General features: G+C 45.6%; 1 non-coding gene across 1 annotated transcript; it reads left to right on the top strand.

Moving 5' to 3' along the window:
- Positions 1–11,272: 11,272 nt before the first annotated feature.
- On the top strand, positions 11,273–11,347 carry Trnav-aac17 (transfer RNA valine (anticodon AAC) 17). The gene has a single exon. It is a non-coding gene; the product is annotated as a tRNA-Val (tRNA).
- Positions 11,348–11,610: the final 263 nt, after the last annotated feature.

The following is an 11,610-nucleotide window of genomic DNA, read 5'->3' on the forward strand; positions in this document are numbered from 1 at the left end:
AAAACTGTGTCTTTGCAACTTAGTATTGATTAGGAATTGATGGGTGGAGCCCGTGCCCACTTCCACCTCTGGTCACTGGGATGACCCCCGTCTGGCCCACAGCCTCTGTGAGTTCATTTGTGTATTGGTCCTGCTGGATTTGGAGAACACCGTTTTCTTTGAGCCATCCACCACCTCTGTTTCTTTCTGTTTTTGCTTTTCTAGACAGGGTTTCTCTATATAGCTTTGACAATCCTGGAACTCACTCTGTAGACCAGGCTGGCCTCAACCTCAGAGATCTGCCTCCCTCTCCCTCCTGAGTGCTGGGATTAAGAGCATGTGCCACCACTGACCAGCCTCTATTGCATTTTTTTCGGGGCCTGTTGCTGTGGGGTTACTGGGTTCTGTTGGAGGCACCTTGTCTCGCCTGTTCATATTTCGTGGTTTTACACTGAGGTCTAAGCTTCTGGAAGTGTACTTTGAGGTGTTACTTGGTGTTTGTCTTGTCTTTGTCTTCTGCAGAGGGGTGCTTTGTTCTTTGATTATGGTTGCCCCCTCTGGAGCCTAGGCAAGTATGGTGGCTATGGGGTCCTAAATTCTGCATGTCAGTGTGTGGTAGAAAGGAAAGGAGCTGGCTAGAGAAAAAGGCCGAGAGGAGAGGAGCTATGGAAAGAGCTAGAAGTTGGCTCTTCTTCATGTCAACTCAAGCTGCTTTCCTGCAGTGGGCAGACCTTCACTTCCTGTACTTGTAAACTTCATAAACCCTTAAGGCATGTGAGTGGCTGGGCTTCTGCTGGCCTGCCTTCTGACTGGTGTGCTCCAGTGGCTGAGGCCTGCCCCTAGACTTCCCTAATGGCAGTGTAGGCTGTTTTCTAAAGGCTGTAATGGCCTTCCCAGGCTCCCCAAGGCAAGAGAGTGGCCACGCTCGCTCTATAGAAAAGCAAAATCCCATCAGTCCAAGTTTGCCCCAATCCTGGGCCACACTGGAAAGTTCCATCCCTGCCCCTAAGAAACCAAATAGACACCCTTCACTCTGCCTGGGTCTCTTCTGATTCCCTCCAGAGCACAGGTAGCCACTCTACTAGGCTTTTCCCTCCTCTGCTAATTTGAATAGGAATGGCCTCCATGGACTCTCCTGTTTTAATTCTTGGCCCATAGGTAGTGGCACTTTTAGGGGGTGTGGCGTCATTGGAGGAAGTATGTCACTATGGGGTGGGCTTTGAGGTCTCTTATGCTGAAACTATGCTAGTATGGAACCCAGTCTCCTTCTGCTGCCTGGTGATCAAGATATAGAACTATGGGGCTGGAGAGATGGCTCAGCAGTTACAAACTCTTCCAGAAGTCCTGAGTTCAATTCCCAGCAACCACATGGTAACTCCCCACTACCTGTAATGGGATCTGATGCCCTCTTCTGGTGAATCTGAAGACTGCAACAGTGTACTCATGTACATCTAAAAAATAAATATTTTTTTTTTAAAAAAAGATGTAGAACTATGCCTGCATGCTGCCATACTTCCTGCCATGATGATAATTGATACACCTCTGAAACTGTAAGCCACTTCTAATTAAGTGCTTTCTTTCTAAGAGTTGCCATGGTCCTGGTGTCTCTTCACAGCAATAAAACCCTAACTAACACACCTCCCATTGAGTCTCTTGTGTGAGGTGTGTTGTGCAGTTTGATTTTGTCGTATTCTTTGGCTCCTGATTGCCAGGATGCTGTTCCCATCCAAGCGGGAACCTTTACACTAGGTCATCCTGAAAGTAGGAATTCCCAGACAATGCAAGTGTGGCGAGAGGAAGGGCATCTGCAAGGACGCTGAAGAAGGACAAAGTGTAAGTCTGGAGGGAGATGAAAGGCTACTGGGACACACAGAGTCCCTAATGAATAGGTCTGGGGTGCGAGCAGAGGCTCCTCCCAGCAGGCTGCTACAGGGCTAAGAATAGGTATAAACATCTCAACAAGGGACCCATGTAAGCCCTTAGAGGCACATAAGCAGGTTCCTCCCCTGAGGCCCTCGCTCTCAGAGTTTTATTGCTATGAAGAGACACTATGACCAAGGCAACTCTTACACAAGAAAATATTTAATTGGTCCCGGCTTACAGTTTCAGAGGTCCAGAGGTTTGCATCATGGTGTGCAAGCATGTTACTGGAGAAGAACCTGAGAGTTCTCCATCTAAGATCTTCAGGCAGTGAGGAGGAGACTGTGTGACACACTGGGCGGAGCATGAGCATAGGAGACCTCAAAGCCCACCCCACAGTGACACACCCACTCCAACAAGGCCATGCCTCCTAATAGTGCCACTTCCTATGGGTCAAGCATTCCAATACATTGGTCTATGGGGGCCACACAACTTCCAGCTGCCAAGTCCCAAGTCCTACCTGCAGAACCCTTTAACTACTCTAATGGCTGGATCCAGCCTCAACCCTGCAGGGCCAAAAGCCTATGCTCAGGACCAATCTGTGGGCTGACTTCAAGCTCTAGACTTGAAATCCCACCAATCCCCACCCTGGATAGCTGTTATGATGGGGGGGAAGGCTCAATTTTCCCCATCAACCTTATATAAACCCTGTCTTCTGCTCAGTTCTCTGCTGCTGCTTGCCTGAGCAGAGGCAACCACCCTGCTGGGGTTTTACTTCTAATAAATCTCTCGTGTGAGGTTTGTAGTGCGGTATGACTTTGTAGTATTCCTTGGCTCCAGAGTTCGAGGATACCGTTCCCCTTACAACTGTTCCAAAACAGGAAGGGTAATGAGAATCTTTTTCCTGAGTCCCTGCCCAGTGTGGCTACTGGCAAGTCCTTGGTAGAAAATGTTCTTGGGTGTCTGAAATTGGCACAAAGGAATAGAGAGGAATTAAAAAGGGAAGGCTGAGCGGGGCAGTGGGAACTAGCTAAGTTGTGTCCCTAAACCTAAATCTTTTTTTTTTTTTTTAAAGCAAGACTTGTGGTTTGAGAGATGACTCAGCAGTTAAGAACTAGGTCCAGAGGACCTAGGTATGAGTCCTAGAACCCACGAGGCAGCTCACAACAGTCTGTAACTCCAGTCCCAGAGGATCTAACGCTCTTTTCTGGTTTAAGAGGCATGCTTGTGGTGCATAAACATACACTCAGGCAAAACACCTGTGCCCACTAAATAAATACATATTAAAAAGAAAAGGCAGGGGCTGGAGAGATGGCTCAGTGGTTAAGAGCACTGAGTGCTCTTCCAAAGGTCCTGAGTTCAAATCCCAGCAACCACATGGTAGCTCACAACCATCTGTAATGCCCTTCTCTGGTGTGTCTGAAGAGAACAATAGTGTACTCACATACATAAAATAAATAAATCTTGGGTTGGGGATTTAGCTCAGCGGTAGAGCGCTTGCCTAGCAAGTGCAAGGCCCTGGGTTCGGTCCCCAGCTCCGAAAAAGAAAATAAATAAATAAATAAATCTTTAAAAAGAAGGAAGGAGGGAAGGAAGGAAGGAAGGAAGGAAGGAAGGAAGGAAGGAAAAACCATATCTCTGGGCTGGAGAGATGGCTTAGAAGTTAAGAACGCCTGCTATTCTACCAGTCTCAGAGGATCTGATGCCCTCTTCTGACCTCCAAGGGCACTGAATGCATGTGGTGCACAAAACACACACAGGCAAAACCCCCACAGAGATAAAATAAAGTAGATAAATTTATAAACTTCGAGTGAAGTAAAACAAAAGCACCCAGACAAGGAAGTAGATTATTTATTTGTGGCTATGAATAATATAATCTTTAAGCCTACGGTGAGAGAAAAAGACACAATTTAAGATGCAATAAGAAAGACGTCCTGCCCCTTCGGTGGCCTCAGTTTAGGTTTTGCTTGATGAAACTTATCCCAGAGCATCCACAACACCACTTCTAGCTCTGATTGGTAAAGTGTAGGCTGGGGTAGGCAGGGCTTCTGGGATTGTGATTGGGGCAGTCAAACAATAGGACAGGGGAACTACAAACCTCATGACTGTGGAAAAGGGAGCTGTAATGAGTATTTTTGTTTCTTTAAAAACCCAGTTATATGAATAAGTTTTTGTTTAATCCCAGACGTGGGATATGGGGCTGTTTCAGATTGTCCACAGCAGCTGACTAAGATTTGCCTCGTGCTCTGGCAGGGTTGTGACTTTGCCAGCTGCACATGGTTTCTGCTGTTGCTGCTGTTAGCTGGTTGCTGTCTGCTTGTTGGAGATCTCCTGATAATGCAGAACAAACTGGCCTCGCTCGACACCCCAAATCAGCAGGAAGTAGCCTAGCAATATTGACTCGCCCTTTCACGTTAAACTTCTCTCTCTCTCTCCTATCTAATGTTGGGAAGTTGGAAGGGATAAGGTTGATAGAAAAAGGTAACCCATAAAGTAGCCAAAGTTTGCCTACGGGAAGCTTAAATACATCCATGTGAAAAACCATGACAGGCTGGGATGTGACTAATAACCAAAGCAGAGAATTTCCTACCTCAAACCCCAGGCAACAGATCAAGAGAAAAAGGCAGCATCTTAGCGACTAGATCCTCTACTGCAGGAGCTCAGGGCTGCTCTGCTCTTTTACCTTTGAAGTCCTGCTCTTCCATTTGCAAAAGAGCCTTGCAAACTCAAACGCCCTGTGATGAAAGATTGCATGGTCTGTAGGGGCTTTCATCTGCTCACCAACCCAACATTGCCTTTCTAAGCTGAGTTAATGTGCTGTCCAGTCACCAGCCTAGTCTCCACTCAGTGCAACTGTACAAATACAAGTTTAAATGGAAGCAAGAGAGAGGAAGTAACTATTATAGTACAGATGGGGGCCGGGGCAAGAATGATGCAGACAAGGTAGCCAGATCCCAGCTTATATACTGTTTTTGGAAGTAGAGCCTGCAAGATTTTCAGGTGCACTGAATGTGGCCCGTATGAGAGAAGGAGAGAAGGGAAAGATGGCCACAGAGTTTTTGAGATGAGTGACTGTAGAGGGCACAGTGTCCTCGAGCTCTCAGATGAGCACAGTTGAAACCAGGAGTGTCGGGGGCTGGAGAGATGGCTCAGAGGTGAGGAGCGCTGACTGCTCTTCCAGAGGTCCTGAGTTCAAATCCCAGCAACCACATGGTGGCTCACAACCATCTGTAATGAGATCTGATGCCCTCTTCTGGTGTGTCTGAAGACAGCGACAGTGTACTTATATGATATAAATAAATAAATCTTTAAAAACAAAACAAAAAGCCAGGTGTGTCGAACACACAGGCTTCTCTCCCCATGGGGTGTGCATACCTGTTTTCCTCACAGAAGCCTGGGAGTGAATATGGTTAATAACCTGATGACCTTTGCTCTCTGTAAGGCCAGGCTTGCCCAGAATCCCCCAGACTCTCCCTCCCTAGACCTTTGGCTTTGTTTCTCCGTCACTAGAGCCCATCCTTAGGGGAGATTTTAATGCACCTTATAGCGTGGGGACCTCAATACTGCCTTGGTCAGAGGCCACACTAGATCCTAGGCTTTTAAACTATAGAGCCCATCCTCATGATAGAGGTCACATGTTCTTTACCAAAGAATTCTGATCTGATCCTGCTAAACTTTATTGTCTGAGGGGGACTGAGATAACTGTTAATAGGAAAGTTCTTTTCCGAAATTATATTGTACTTAAATGTCTATAATAAACTCGCCAGTGTCTGACTGTGGAAGCTTGAAGGAGCTCAGTTTTGTTGAACCTCGTTTCCTTTCTTGACTCTCCCTTCCACTTTCCTGCTGGCATAGCATTTGCAGAGACCCCTGGAAGCAATCAAAAAACTAAAGTTGTCCTTAATTGAAAAGGGGGAACTGCAGTTGAAACAGGGTTGAATCTGAAAGGCAGAGGTCAGTTTGGAATTGTTGTTGCTGTTGTTGTTGTTGTTGAGTCCCAGCTGTTCTGGAGCTCGCTCTGTAGACCAGGCTGACCTGAACTCAGACAGCCACCTTCTCTGCCTCTGGTGCTCCTAGGATAAAAGGCGTGAATCATTTTGATTGATGCTAAGACCGAACCCACAGCCTTACACCTGCCATGAAGCCCTTGCTGCTGAGCTACAGCCCTAGCCCTGTGCTAATTTTGAGGTGTCTTTTAGACACCCATGTTCCAGCTTCAGTAGTGCAGTCTGGGATGAAGACAGAAATTGAAGGTTTACAGCATGTGGGTGGTCGGGCCTTACACCTACTGGACTGGATAAGCTACCAGGGAGTTAAGATAGGCAGGTATTCAGAAGAGGGAGTTAGGGATTAAGCCATGGAATCTGTGACTGGAGAGAAAAGAAACAAGCCAAAGAAGCAAAGGGAAATGAGGAAGAGTAGCCAACGAGGGAGGACCTTTCAGGGCTTGAATGATTCTCTTCGGTTCTGTACTTCTCAAGTTCTTGGGAGCTAGAGAGATGGCTCAGTGGCTAAGCAGTGGCTTGCAGACAATTCCACAAGGCTTCTCCCAGGAACCTAGGGACAGTGACCTAGCAACAGCTGACATCATCATCTGCTGCCAGGTGCTAGCTACGTGTGGCAACTTATAAGAGGCCTGCTTACTCCCCCCCACTCTCTCCCCTCCTTCACTCTCCTTCTCTGAGTCCATGTGTTCTGGATAGCCTGTCTTTCTCTCTTCTCTTCTCTCCCTCTCTTTTTCTGTCCTTCTCCCCCTATCTCTGCCTCTACTCCTTTCCAGGTCGCTGCTCCTGTCTCCCCCCCCCCCATAGTAAATAGGCCTGTTCTATGGTGTGATTCCTCAAGGAATAGGCCCACCAAGGTATTCCTACTGTTGCCGCATTATGCCGTAATTATACCACATTATAAAACATAACATCGGGGGCTGGAGAGATGGCTCAGAGATTAAGAGCACTGTCTGCTCTTCCAGAGGTCCTGAGTTCAATTCCCAGCAACCACAAGGTGGCTTTTAACCATCTATAATCAGGTCTGGTGCCCTCTTCTGGCCTGCAGGCATACATGCAGGTAGAAAGCTGTATGACATATACATAATAAATAAATGTTTAAAAAAATAAATCATAACATTAAGAGTACTTGCTATTCTTGTGGTGTTTGGTTTTAGGACCCTGGGACTGAGGTGCATATTTTTTTTTTTAAGATTTATTTATTTAATGTACATGAGTACAATGTCGCTGTCTTCATGCACACCAGAAGAGGGCATCGGATCACATTACAGATGGTTGTGAGCCACCATGTGGTTGCTGGGAATTGAACTCAGGATCTCTGGAAGAGCAGTCAGCTTTTTTTTTTTTTTTTCTGGAGGTGGGGACCGAACCCAGGGCCTTGCACTTGCTAGGCAAGCGCTCTACCACTAAGCTAAATCCCCAACCCTGCAGTCAGTGCTCTTAACCTCTGAGCCATCTCTCCAAAACCTGAGGTGAATATTTTACATATCAAAGTAGACCTGGCCTTCAGTGTCCCCCAGTCCCTACCTAGAATACCCTGTCCTTAGCCCTGAACTTCCCTTACCCCAGAGGCTCTTCCCTATATAATCCAGACATTTTGGTCTTCTCTTTCTCCCTCTTTCTCTTCCCCCTCCCTCCTCTCTCTGCATATTCATCCCTCTTTCTCTCCCCCCACCATAACTACCCCTGGCCTCTGTCCTTGGGGCCAGTGAACTTGTCCAAGAGCAGCTTCTCAATAAACTTGCATTTAATATAATCTAATCTGTCTTGAATTGGCTCATGTCACTGATGGAGAAATAATTTACAGCAGTGGGCCTGAGTTCAGCGCCTAGCACCTGGGGTAACTCACCACGGCCTGTAACTCAGCTCACTCTCTGACAGCCTCCGCTGGCTTCCATAAGCATGCATATAATGTGGTGTGGATGAACATGCATGCACACACACATTCTTAATTAAGAATTAAATACATTGGGGTTGGGGATTTAGCTCAGTGGTAGAGCACTTGACTAGCAAGCGCAAGGCCCTGGGTTCGGTCCCCAGCTCCAAAAAAAAAAAAAAAAAAAGAATTAAATACATCTCCTTTTAAATTGTGTGTTCTAGTGTAACGGTCCACGATTTGCCAAAGAATGATACCCAGGACTCAAATATTATATAAATGCAGAGTATTTTATTCTGCAGAAGTCCAGCATGCTGGGATCTCCCATTAGTAGAATAGAGAGACAACCAAGTGAGCTCGCAGGCCTGATTTAAAGCATGCTAGGGGATTCCGGGGTAGGTGACCTATATCTTGCGCCATCTCTAGGGACATTCCACTAGTGGGGTGTGGGGGCTAGAAACAGATCGGAAAACTTGCTGAGGAAATCTAGAAACTGTCCCTGCCTCAGGCCAGGTGGCTGGGCAGCTTCTGATGGCAGGGCTGTTTCTGACTAGCTGCCTGAAGCCTGGGTTTTTTTTCTAGTGAGTGGGCATATTTTACATATCAAAGTAGACCTGGCCTCCAGTGGCAGCCCGAGTGCACGATAGTTATAATTAGGGGATCCAAGTTTGTGATATGGAAGTTAACATGAAGAATAAAAAATAAGCTGGGGGCTGGAGAGATGGCTTAGCAGTTAGAGCACTGGCTGCTCTAGCAGAGGTCCTGAGTTCAAATTCGAGCAATCACATGGTGGCTCACAACCATCTGGTTTTTTTTTTTTTTTTGGTTGGTTTTTGTTTGTTTGTTTGTTTGTTTTTTGGTTCTTTTTTTCGGAACTGGGGACCGAACCCCGTGCCTTGCGCTTCCTAGGTAAGCGCTCTACCACTGAGCTAAATCCCCAGCCCCCTTGTTTTTGTTTTTGTTTTTGTTTTTCTTTTTTTTTTCCGGAGCTGGGGACCGAACCCAGGGCCTCGCTCTACCACTGAGCTAAATCCCCAACCCCTGCTCAAAACCATCTGTAATAGGATCTGGTGCCCTCTTCTGGTATGCAGGCATGCTTGCAGAGAGAACACTGTATACCAAACAAATAAATCTTAAAAAAAAAAAAAAAGGGGGGGGTTGGGGATTTAGCTCAGTGGTAGAGCGCTTGCCTAGGAAGCGCAATGCCCTGGGTTCGGTCCCCAGCTTCGAAAAAAAGAACCAAAAAAAAAAAAAAAAAAAAAAAAAAAAAGGCAATATAAAGTTCTCAAAACCCAGGCAGCAAATATTCATCTTGATGTTCTGAAACACATACTTTTCTTTTCCTGATTGATGATCGAATATGCTGGGTGTTTCTGGATCTGGAACTATTTTGTGTCCTTTCTTTCTCCCCTCCCCCCCTTCACCACTGGGGTTGGAGCATAGCATCACCCACAGTGTTCCAGACCTGGGCTGTTTTCCCAGATTGTTTTTTACTTTTTGAGATAAGGTTTCACTATGCTGACCAGGCTGGCCTTAAACTCAGTTTTTTGTTTTTTGTTTTTTTTTTTCTCGGAGCTGGGGACCGAACCCAGGGCCTTGAGCTTGCTAGGCAAGTGCTCTACCACTGAGCTAAATCCCCAACCCCTTAAACTCAGTTTATATCCCATTGAGGCCTTGAACTTGCCCCAGCCACTTGAGTAGCTAGGATTTACAGGCTTGAAACCCCAGGCCCAACTTTAACATTTGTCACAACTGAAAATGGTCAAATAATTGTTTCCTCTGGAATCTATGTTAGATGGAAAAATTTTTTTTTCAATCTTCAACTTGTGATTTTCCTGCCCCAACTTCTGAAGAGCTGGGAGGACAGAAATGTGTTGCCATGTTTGGCTTAAAATGTTTTTTAATTATTTATTTTATGTATATAAGTATGCTGTTACTGTCTTCAGACACACTAGAAAAGGGCATCGGATCCCATTACAGATGGCTGTGAGCCACCACGTGGTTGCTGGGAATTGAACTCAGGACCTCTGGAAGAGCAGTTGGTGCTCTTAACTGCTGAGCCATCTCTCCAGCCCAAGACTTTACTTTTAAGATAATTATTCCTTTGTGTGAGTGAATGAGTAATGACACAGGGCATCAATCCTCTGGAATTACAGCTGCTTTTTTAAGACAGTTTTTCTGTGTAGCTCTGGCTATCTGTAGACCAGACTGGCCTGGAGCTCAGAGATCCACCTGAGCCTTTGCTTCCTGCTTACTAGGATTAAAGGCCTGTGCCACCGCCTCCTCACTCATTTATTTTTGAGACAGTCTCTCTATTATGTAGTTCTGGGTGTCTGGGTGTTTATTATGTAAACTAGGCTGACCTCAAACTCATAGAAATCCCCCTGCCTTTGCCTCCTGAGTGCTAGGGTCAAAGGTGTTTACTACCACACCCATCCCCCCAAGATGTTTTACCATAGGTGAGGGACTAGCATTAAAGGGAATAGAAGCGTTCAGAACAATTTAAGACGCACCTGAGAACAGAGCAATGAGCATCTCACGTAGTCATAGTAAAAATGGGTAAGGGTCCCCTAAGGAAGGGCTACCTTTGCCTTCTTAAAGTATGACCAGAGGTGACTATGGTCATGGGACTAATGACTTTTTCTTTTAAGGTTTTTTTTGTTTTGTTTGTTTGTTTGTTTGTTTTTTATGTATGTGAGTACACTGCAGCTGTCTTCAGACACCAGAAGAGGGCATCGGATCCCATTACAGATGGTTGTGAGCCGCGATGTGGTTGCTGGGAGTTGAACTCAGGACCTCTGGAAGAGCAGCCATTGCTCAGACACTGAGCCATCTGTCCATCCGAAGATTAGATGACTAACTTTAGAGTCCCTCGGGGACTACTTCTGGGTGTACTGAGGGGATGGTAAGGTGCTCAGATAGTTACATGTTTTTATAAAATTTGCACAAATATAATTTTGCTGCAATTGTTCAAGGAAGCAGTTTCCACTCAGCTTTCTCTTATGCTATAGTTAGTTCCCCTTGTGTCTAGTAGCATCTGGAATCCTGCTGAAGGAAGCCCACCTGGGAACATGTGCATGCAATGGGCTTCAGTAGGGATTTAAGTTATAGCTGGTGGGCTGGAGAGATGGCTCAATGGTTAAGAGCACAGACTGCTCTTCCAGAGGTCCTGAGTTCAACTCCCAGCAACCACATGGTGCCTCACAACCATCTGTAATGAGATCTGATGCCCTCTTCTGGTGTCTGAAGACAGGGACAGTGTACTTATATATAATAAATAGGTAATTTTTTTAAAAAAAAGTTATTGCTGGCATTCTGTATGCAGGACACAGCAATAGCCATGGTTATCAGTGAGTGCTCACATGAGAATAGATTTAACGGTTAATTGGGGCATTAGGAAATTAAACTTAACCTAATTTCTCACAGTGCATCTATGCCAGGGGTTTCATACAGTTTCTCAAATATTGACAGTGTTTCTCTAAATGTTTAATGACCTTTTTTTGAAAAGAGTTGTGAAATTGGAAGGAAAAAAATGTTTTAAAAAATTTAAGGGGTTGGGGATTTAGCTCAGTGGTAGAGCGCTTGCCTAACAAGCACAAGGCCCTGGGTTCGATCCCCAGCTCCGAAAAAAAGAAAAAAAAAATTTAAGCCAAGGAGGCTGGAGAGATGGCTCAGTGGTTAAGAGCACAGACTGCTCTTCCAGAGGTCCTGAGTTCAAATCCCAGCAACCACACGGTGGCTCACAACCATCTGTAATGGGATCCAGTGCCCTCTTCTAGTGTGTCTGAAGACAGCTACAGTGTACTTATATACAATAAATGAATAAATCTTTTAAAAAAAGTCTTTATTAAACCCTAATTATTTTCTTGCTTAAACAAACCAAACAAACTA

Source organism: Rattus norvegicus, chromosome 7 (genome assembly GCF_036323735.1).
Source record: "Rattus norvegicus strain BN/NHsdMcwi chromosome 7, GRCr8, whole genome shotgun sequence".
NCBI classification, from domain to species: Eukaryota; Metazoa; Chordata; class Mammalia; order Rodentia; family Muridae; genus Rattus; species Rattus norvegicus.